Consider the following 9,983-nt stretch of genomic DNA (forward strand, 5'->3'; position numbering starts at 1 on the left):
TATTTAACGGAAATAAAGGCATGCAGGCAAAGAAAGAAAGAAATGTCAAAATAAATGAAAAACTAAAATGAAGCACAGTTATTGAAAGCCTATAACTACAATAAAGTAATAATTATAAAAAATAAATGTGACCCGTGCTGGCAAAATGAGTAGGAATGCGCAAATTTTCAAAAATATTATTTTCACATTCTCCATTTAAAATACCTTCTAAAATTATATATGACTTGTTGGAATCGGACAAAAAATGACTGAGCTACAGCCGTTTGAAGGCAATAGAGGCAGGCAGCAGATCTGATTTCGAGAAAAATCGAGTTAACGATTACAAAGCAAAATCACCAAGCAACGTTACATATTTTACTCCAATTCTTTTCTTAATAATAATGGCTATATATTTATAAATCACAATATAGCTATTTTTTAATCTTTGTTATTCAATATAAGAACAAATATGCAAATAAACGGTAGTTTAATCAAGAGCATGCAAGTGATTCCACATTTTCTTTTTATGTATGATTAACATTGAGACAGATCTATATTAAGACCTACTGTAATGCATAGATCAATACGCAATAATTGTACTTTATAAGGGAGATCGCGCACTCGAGGAAAGGCACGTCTTATGCACTAGCTTTGCAAATGTCAGTCAGCGTGATCGTATTGTTTTCGTCAGCATATGTTTGAAAATCGTAAAACATGTTATATTAGGAACTGTATTTAACGAAAATAAAGGCATTTATTTATCAAGAAAGAAAGAAAAATGTCAAAGAAATAAAAACGAAAATGAAACGAAACTAACAGCAGTTATTGAAAACCAAACTGAAGTAAAGTAATAATTATCAAAAATAAATAATCGCTTTCGATTATATACATATTTGACTGCAGCTTTTAAAGTTTTATGTGGGACAATAGGCTATCGCCATATCGAAATCTAAAATTTGAGCTTTTATACTGTAGCTACCAATCCTTCTAGACCTCAAAATGCGTTTTAAATGTCAGAATCAGAAAGAGCTTTATTGTCAAGTGTGTTTACACACACAAAAACACAAGAAATTTGTCTTGGTGACAGGAGCATCCAGTGGAGAAAGTACAGAGAGAGTGTAGTCATGCATATAATTTAAGGTAATAGAATGAAATATAAGGCTAATAATAGAATAGACAATACATTAAAAAACAATAACTATGGTAATAATAATATAGATAAAATAGAATTATTAATGTGCAAATGTTTTAGGTTATGTACAACATAGGCCTATAGAGAAAATAGAAAGAATTATGAATGTGCTATTTTACAGATGAAAAGTTTTGAGAAGTTATGTACAGATGGACAATCCTGAGATGTTAGGCTATGCATTGTTCAGGTGGAATATAGGCTGAGAGAAAAAGCCGTTCTTGTGCTGTTCAGTGATGATTTATCTGTGTCCGAATGCAAGAACAGAAACAATGTTTTAGTATTGAAGGCCAAAATAGATCTCAATTAGGCTAATTCATGCACATGCATGCTCTTGTTTTCTTCTGTGTAAGATGGCAGAAGTGATGCAACAGGAAACTGTAAATGTAGTATCTCGTGGGCACGCGATAGTATCTCGTGCCCACGCGTTAGTATCTCGTGCGCACGCGATAGTATCTCGTGCGCACGCGATAGTTTCTCGTGCCCACGCGATAGTTTCTCGTGCGCACGAGAAAGTCTTATTTTTTATTTTTTTGCCAATGTCCCTTTAGGGGCTCCGTAGGAAAGAGTGCTTTGCTCAGTATGTCCCAGTTAAGCAGACCATCAGTGCTCTGTTTCAGTGCCAGTCTGTGATGGATCAGTATGAACATATGCACTCACAAACAGCTGAAAATGGTCTGTTTCGGGATCTAAAGGATGGTAAGTGTAGTGTATTGTGTTGAATACACCCAGACTAAACTCAAGAATAAGCACTGTTGGCCACTCTGGGTTAGATTTTGGTTGTCCAGTTAAAAAAAAAAGAAAGAGAGACACCTGTGTTAACGGAGTTCGTGATTCAGTTATTGTACAGTATAGAATTAAAGAAAGAAGAACTGCCCACCATTGTCCCGACTTTTATTTGTGTTCTGGAACAAACACAACAGTTGGCGACGAGGATTTCACGGATTATATGGCAGCGCTTTCTCCTTTTGTTTTGTTTTTTTACGGATGGGCGTTTTTTTTCCCTGGGAGAAGTGACCGCGGTCAAGTGAGCCGCCATCTGTGAACACCCGGTCAAGTGAGCCGCCACCAGGTTTCAGCTGCACGTCTATTTGTGGTATTACGGTACGGAGACACGGAGCGGCCAAAAAGCTGACGAAGACATATATTTCAGCGGTTATGAATTAAATGTGCCCCAAAGCACAAAAAATAAAATATACAGTTTTATTATGTTCAAATATATTATACTGTGGAGTTTTCCATGAGAATAAAGTCTGTTAAAATACATTATAGCACTGATTATTTCCTACTATTTTCTACATGCATTATTCAAATTAGTTAATACAAAAATGACAATAAATTATTTTTCTGAACGACCAAGTCTCTATCTGTGTCAGCTTTCCCTGGGTTTTACTGTAGAATTTGGGAGAAAATGAATGCCAGTCTGACACAATGCATTATAGCACACCTTCACATTTAGACAGGCATTATTCAAATTCCTTCAGAGTTAACAAGAAAATTGGAATTAATTCTTCTTCAGGACACCCAAGACTCTATCTGTGTCAAGTTTCATGAGATTTTACTGTAGAATTTGGGAGAAAATGAATGGCAAAGTCTGCCACAATGCATTATAGCACACCTTCACATTTAGACAGGCATTATTCAAATTCCTTCAGAGTTAACAAGAAAATTGGAATTAATTCTTCTTCAGGACACCCAAGACTCTGTCTGTGTCAAGTTTCATAAGATTTTACTGTAGAATTTGGGAGAAAATGAATGGCAAAGTCTGCCACAATGCATTATAGCACACCTTCACATTTAGACAGGCATTATTCAAATTCCTTCAGAGTTAACAAGAAAATTGGAATTAATTCTTCTTCAGGACACCCAAGACTCTGTCTGTGTCAAGTTTCATGAGATTTTACTGTAGAATTTGGGAGAAAATGAATGGCAAAGTCTACCACAATGCATTATAGCACACCTTCACATTTAGACAGGCATTATTCAAATTCCTTCAGAGTTAACAAGAAAATTGGAATTAATTCTTCTTCAGGACACCCAAGACTCTGTCTGTGTCAAGTTTCATGAGATTTTACTGTAGAATTTGGGAGAAAATGAATGCCAGTCTGACACAATGCATTATAGCACACCTTCACATTTAGACAGGCATTATTCAAATTCCTTCAGAGTTAACAAGAAAATTGGAATTAATTCTTCTTCAGGACACCCAAGACTCTGTCTGTGTCAAGTTTCATGAGATTTTACTGTAGAATTTGGGAGAAAATGAATGCCAGTCTGACACAATGCATTATAGCACACCTTCACATTTAGACAGGCATTATTCAAATTCCTTCAGAGTTAACATGAAATTGTCAATGCATTCTTATTCAGGACACCCAAGACTCTGTCTGTGTCAAGTTTCATGAGATTTTACTGTAGAATTTGGGAGAAAATGAATGGCAAAGTCTGCCACAATGCATTATAGCACACCTTCACATTTAGACAGGCATTATTCAAATTCCTTCAGAGTTAACAAGAAAATTGGAATAAATTCTTCTTCAGGACACCCAAGACTCTGTCTGTGTCAAGTTTCATGAGATTTTACTGTAGAATTTGGGAGAAAATGAATGGCAAAGTCTGACACAATGCATTATAGCACACCTTCACATTTAGACAGGCATTATTCAAATTCCTTCAGAGTTAACAAGAAAATTGTCAATGCATTCTTCTTCAGGACACCCAAGACTCTGTCTGTGTCAAGTTTCATGAGATTTTACTGTAGAATTTGGGAGAAAATGAATGCCAGTCTGACACAATGCATTATAGCACACCTTCACATTTAGACAGGCATTATTCAAATTCCTTCAGAGTTAACAAGAAAATTGGAATTAATTCTTCTTCAGGACACTCAAGACTCTGTCTGTGTCAAGTTTCATGAGATTTTACTGTAGAATTTGGGAGAAAATGAATGCCAGTCTGACACAATGCATTATAGCACACCTTCACATTTAGACAGGAATTATTCAAATTCCTTCAGAGTTAACAAGAAAATTGTCAATGCATTCTTCTTCAGGACACCCAAGACTCTGTCTGTGTCAAGTTTCATGAGATTTTACTGTAGAATTTGGGAGAAAATGAATGGCAAAGTCTGCCACAATGCATTATAGCACACCTTCACATTTAGACAGGCATTATTCAAATTCCTTCAGAGTTAACAAGAAAATTGGAATAAATTCTTCTTCAGGACACTCAAGAGTCTGTCTGTGTCAAGTTTCATGAGATTTTACTGTAGAATTTGGGAGAAAATAAATGGCAAAGTCTGCCACAATGCATTATAACACACCTTCACATTTAGACAGGAATTATTCAAATTCCTTCAGAGTTAACAAGAAAATTGGAATGCATTCTTCTTCAGGACACCCAAGACTCTGTCTGTGTCAAGTTTCATGAGATTTTACTGTAGAATTTGGGAGAAAATGAATGGCAAAGTCTGCCACAATGCATTATAGCACACCTTCACATTTAGACAGGCATTATTCAAATTCCTTCAGAGTTAACAAGAAAATTGGAATAAATTCTTCTTCAGGACACTCAAGACTCTGTCTGTGTCAAGTTTCATGAGATTTTACTGTAGAATTTGGGAGAAAATAAATGGCAAAGTCTGCCACAATGCATTATAGAACACCTTCACATTTAGACAGGCATTATTCAAATTCCTTCAGAGTTAACAAGAAAATTGGAATACATTCTTCTTCAGGACACTCAAGACTCTGTCTGTGTCAAGTTTCATGAGATTTTACTGTAGAATTTGGGAGAAAATGAATGCCAGTCTGACACAATGCATTATAACACACCTTCACATTTAGACAGGAATTATTCAAATTCCTTCAGAGTTAACATGAAATTTTCAATGCATTCTTTTTCGGGACACCCAAGACTGTCTATGTGAAGTTTCATGAGATATTACTGTAGAATTTGGGAGAAAATGAATGCCAGTCTGACACAATGCATTATAGCACACCTTCACATTTAGACAGGCATTATTCAAATTCCTTCAGAGTTAACAAGAAAATTGGAATAAATTCTTCTTCAGGACACCCAAGACTCTGTCTGTGTCAAGTTTCATGAGATTTTACTGTAGAATTTGGGAGAAAATGAATGGCAAAGTCTGCCACAATGCATTATAGCACACCTTCACATTTAGACAGGCATTATTCAAATTCCTTCAGAGTTAACAAGAAAATTGGAATAAATTCTTCTTCAGGACACCCAAGACTCTGTCTGTGTCAAGTTTCATGAGATTTTACTGTAGAATTTGGGAGAATATGAATGCCAGTCTGACACAATGCATTATAGCACACCTTCACATTTAGACAGGCATTATTCAAATTCCTTCAGAGTTAACAAGAAAATTGGAATTAATTCTTCTTCAGGACACCCAAGACTCTGTCTGTGTCAAGTTTCATGAGATTTTACTGTAGAATTTGGGAGAAAATGAATGCCAGTCTGACCACAATGCATTATAACACACCTTCACATTTAGACAGGCATTATTCAAATTCCTTCAGAGTTAACAAGAAAATTGAATAAATTCTTCTTCAGGACACCCAAGACTCTGTCTGTGTCAAGTTTCATGAGATTTTACTGTAGAATTTGGGAGAAAATGAATGGCAAAGTCTGCCACAATGCATTATAGCACACCTTCACATTTAGACAGGCATTATTCAAATTCCTTCAGAGTTAACAAGAAAATTGGAATAAATTCTTCTTCAGGACACTCAAAACTCTGTCTGTGTCAAGTTTCATGATATTTTACTGTAGAATTTGGGAGAAAATGAATGGCAAAGTCTGCTACAATGCATTATAACACACCTTCACATTTAGACAGGCATTATTCAAATTCCTTCAGAGTTAACAGGAAAATTGGAATTAATTCTTCTTCAGGACACCCAAGACTCTGTCTGTGTCAAGATTCATGAGATTTTACTGTAGAATTTGGGAGAAAATGAATGCCAGTCTGACACAATGCATTATAGCACACCTTCACATTTAGACAGGCATTATTCAAATTCCTTCAGAGTTAACAAGAAAATTGGAATTAATTCTTCTTCAGGACACCCAAGACTCTGTCTGTGTCAAGTTTCATGAGATTTTACTGTAGAATTTGGGAGAAAATGAATGCCAGTCTGACCACAATGCATTATAGCACACCTTCACATTTAGACAGGCATTATTCAAATTCCTTCAGAGTTAACAAGAAAATTGGAATTAATTCTTCTTCAGGACACCCAAGACTCTGTCTGTGTCAAGTTTCATGAGATTTTACTGTAGAATTTGGGAGAAAATGAATGGCAAAGTCTGACCACAATGCATTATAGCACACCTTCACATTTAGACAGGCATTATTCAAATTCCTTCAGAGTTAACAAGAAAATTGGAATTAATTCTTCTTCAGGACACTCAAGACTCTGTCTGTGTCAAGTTTCATGAGATTTTACTGTAGAATTTGGGAGAAAATAAATGGCAAAGTCTGCCACAATGCATTATAGCACACCTTCACATTTAGACAGGCATTATTCAAATTCCTTCAGAGTTAACAAGAAAATTGGAATTAATTCTTCTTCAGGACACCCAAGACTCTGTCTGTGTCAAGTTTCATGAGATTTTACTGTAGAATTTGGGAGAAAATGAATGCCAGTCTGACACAATGCATTATAGAACACCTTCACATTTAGACAGGCATTATTCAAATTCCTTCAGAGTTAACAAGAAAATTGGAATTAATTCTTCAGGACACCCAAGACTCTGTCTGTGTCAAGTTTCATGAGATTTTACTGTAGAATTTGGGAGAAAATGAATGGCAAAGTCTGCCACAATGCATTATAGCACACCTTCACATTTAGACAGGCATTATTCAAATTCCTTCAGAGTTAACAAGAAAATTGGAATTAATTCTTCTTCAGGACACCCAAGATTCTGTCTGTGTCAAGTTTCATGAGATTTTACTGTAGAATTTGGGAGAAAATGAATGCCAGTCTGACACAATGCATTATAGCACACCTTCACATTTAGACAGGCATTATTCAAATTCCTTCAGAGTTAACAAGAAAATTGGAATTAATTCTTCTTCAGGACACCCAAGACTCTGTCTGTGTCAAGTTTCATGAGATTTTACTGTAGAATTTGGGAGAAAATGAATGGCAAAGTCTGCCACAACGCATTATAACACACCTTCACATTTAGACAGGCATTATTCTAATTTCTTCAGAGTTAACAAGACATTTTCGATACATCCTTCTTCAGGACACCCAAGACTCTGTCTGTCAGCTTTCATGTGTTTTTAGTGTACAAATGTAGAATTTCAAAAAGACAAAAAATGTGGTCCAAAACACTAAAAACTGTTAACATGCATATTAATAATGGACATTATAAAAGATACAGTTATATTATCTTCAAATATATTATACTATGGATATGGAAGTTATATGTTTACTTAAATGAGATTAATGCAATCAATGCAAAAGCAACAAAATTAAAAAACAAAATTACACTCAAAAAATGATTCGTCTAAATTGACATTTTATGTAATTCAATTGCATTACAATTTTCCATCCATTTAGATTACATAGTTAACATAAACAAATCAATAAACTTAATTTGATTCATATCCATCAGTCATACGTGAATGAAACAGGTAAGATTTATGTAATAATTACAGTAAAGTACACTGCTCAGTGTTCATGTGTTTCCACACTACAGAGTGTTCAAGTAGAATTGAAGCAGTGCTGGAGTTAAGAAGATAATTATGATGATTGATCATTAATGATGAACAGCTGCTGTTATCAAGAAGAATCAAGGAAAGAGAAACACAAGAACTACAAATGACTTCAGCCACAGCAAGATGAAATCAACTGAAATAAAAGACATTAAATCTCTCAAGATCTGATTAAACAGCTTCACAAACAGCATCAGATTGACCTGATTTGACTTTATTTCTGTCAGACTTCTAGAGAAGCTCTTATTGAGAATTAACAGAGGTTTAGATGCTTTATTGTTTTGTTTGAAATCACCATCAAAGAGACCAGTGTTTCCTTTTGTTGGGCTCTTGACTCTTGACATGGTGTTAATATTACACTGGTTGCTTTAACTGTGTGTTTATATAAATGCACTTAGCTTAGCCAGTAAGAAAAAAAAATTTCTCATTTCGAGATCTCATTTCATGTCCAATATCTGGTTGTATGGATGTAGTACTGCATTAGATTTTACATAGCTTCAGATTGTAGTCTTGTAAAATAAGATAATTTAAATAATTTACAAATCACTTTGAGCACAAAAGTTTTCATCTGTAGCAATCAAAGACCACAGACATCAAGAATCATATGAATCTCAACAATGGTGACAGTCAACAAAAGATGTTGCAATGCATGCTGGGTACCAGCATAGTACAAGATTATGTATCAGCACATTGCAGCATGAACAACGCAGCTGAATTGTCTGATTAATTCATTATTTTACGTATGCTGTTATAGTTGTGACAGTAGCTTGTTTTGTGATGTTCAGAGTTTCATCTGAATATTTTCTAACTGTCACCATTGTTGAGATTCATATACTGATTCTGATGTCTGTGGTCTGTATTGCTACAGATGAAACCTTTTGTGCACAAAGTGATTTAAATTATTCAAATTTTCTGATATTTACAATACTGCAAGATATGAAGCTATGAAAACCTAAAACAGTAATTAATCAGAAACTGGACTTGAAATGAGATCAGTGGATCATCTATTCACAACTCTTCACTTGCTTGCTTTAGCGTGATTTAAATTATCACACAATTAAAGCAACCAGCGTAATATTAATACCAAAATGTCAAGGGTCAAGAGCTCAACAAAAGGAAACACTGGTCTCTTGATGGTGATTCAAACAAAACAATAAAGCATCTAAACCTCTGTTAATTCTCAATAAGAGCTTCTAGAAGTCTGACAGAAATAAAGTCAAATCAGGTCAATCTGATGCTGTTTTGCTGTTTAATCAGATCTTGAGATTTAATGTCTTTATTTCAGTTGATTTCATCTTCGCTGTGGCTGAAGTCAGTTGTAGTTCTTGTGTTTCTTCCTTCGTGATTCTTCTTGATAACAGCAGCTGTTCATCATTAATGATCAATCATCACATCTTCGTAACTCCAGCACTGCTTCAGTCTACTTGAACACTCTGTAGTGTGGAAACACATGAACACTGAGCAGTGTGGGGACTTTGCTGTGAATTATTACATAAAACTTACCTGTTTCATTCACGTATAACTGATGCATATGACTCACATTTAGTTTATTGATTTGTTTATGTTAAAACTATGTAATCTAAATGGATGGAAAATTGTTATGCAATTGAATTACATAAAATGTAAATTTAGACTGAATAATTTTTTTGAGTGTATATAACAGTCCTCTCTTCTGATCATTACTGATCACTTATAATGATTAAATGTAAAAAAAAAACAAAAAAACAAACACATTACCCTTAAAGTTTACATCAAGCGTGAAAATTCACTAGGATTCAAAACACACCATCACACTCATAAGGGTGAAAAGAAGCATTTTGCATTGTTTTTATTAGCATGTCAAATTCCTAGGTGTCTCTTTTACAGAAGCAGTCTCCACCACATATTGTTTGCTTACAAATGTTGAGGGTCTGAGTGGTCAAGCCAGTGCTCATCTACTGTCTTTACTTCTCTGACTTGTGTTGTAGATATTTCTCTCTTTAATAAAGAACACTGTCAGAGACAGAGTCTTTTGAGATTTTACTCTTGCAAGAAGGTCAGACAATACAGCAGTGAGCTCTG

This window comes from Onychostoma macrolepis, chromosome 22, assembly GCF_012432095.1.
Source record: "Onychostoma macrolepis isolate SWU-2019 chromosome 22, ASM1243209v1, whole genome shotgun sequence".
NCBI classification, from domain to species: domain Eukaryota; kingdom Metazoa; phylum Chordata; class Actinopteri; order Cypriniformes; family Cyprinidae; genus Onychostoma; species Onychostoma macrolepis.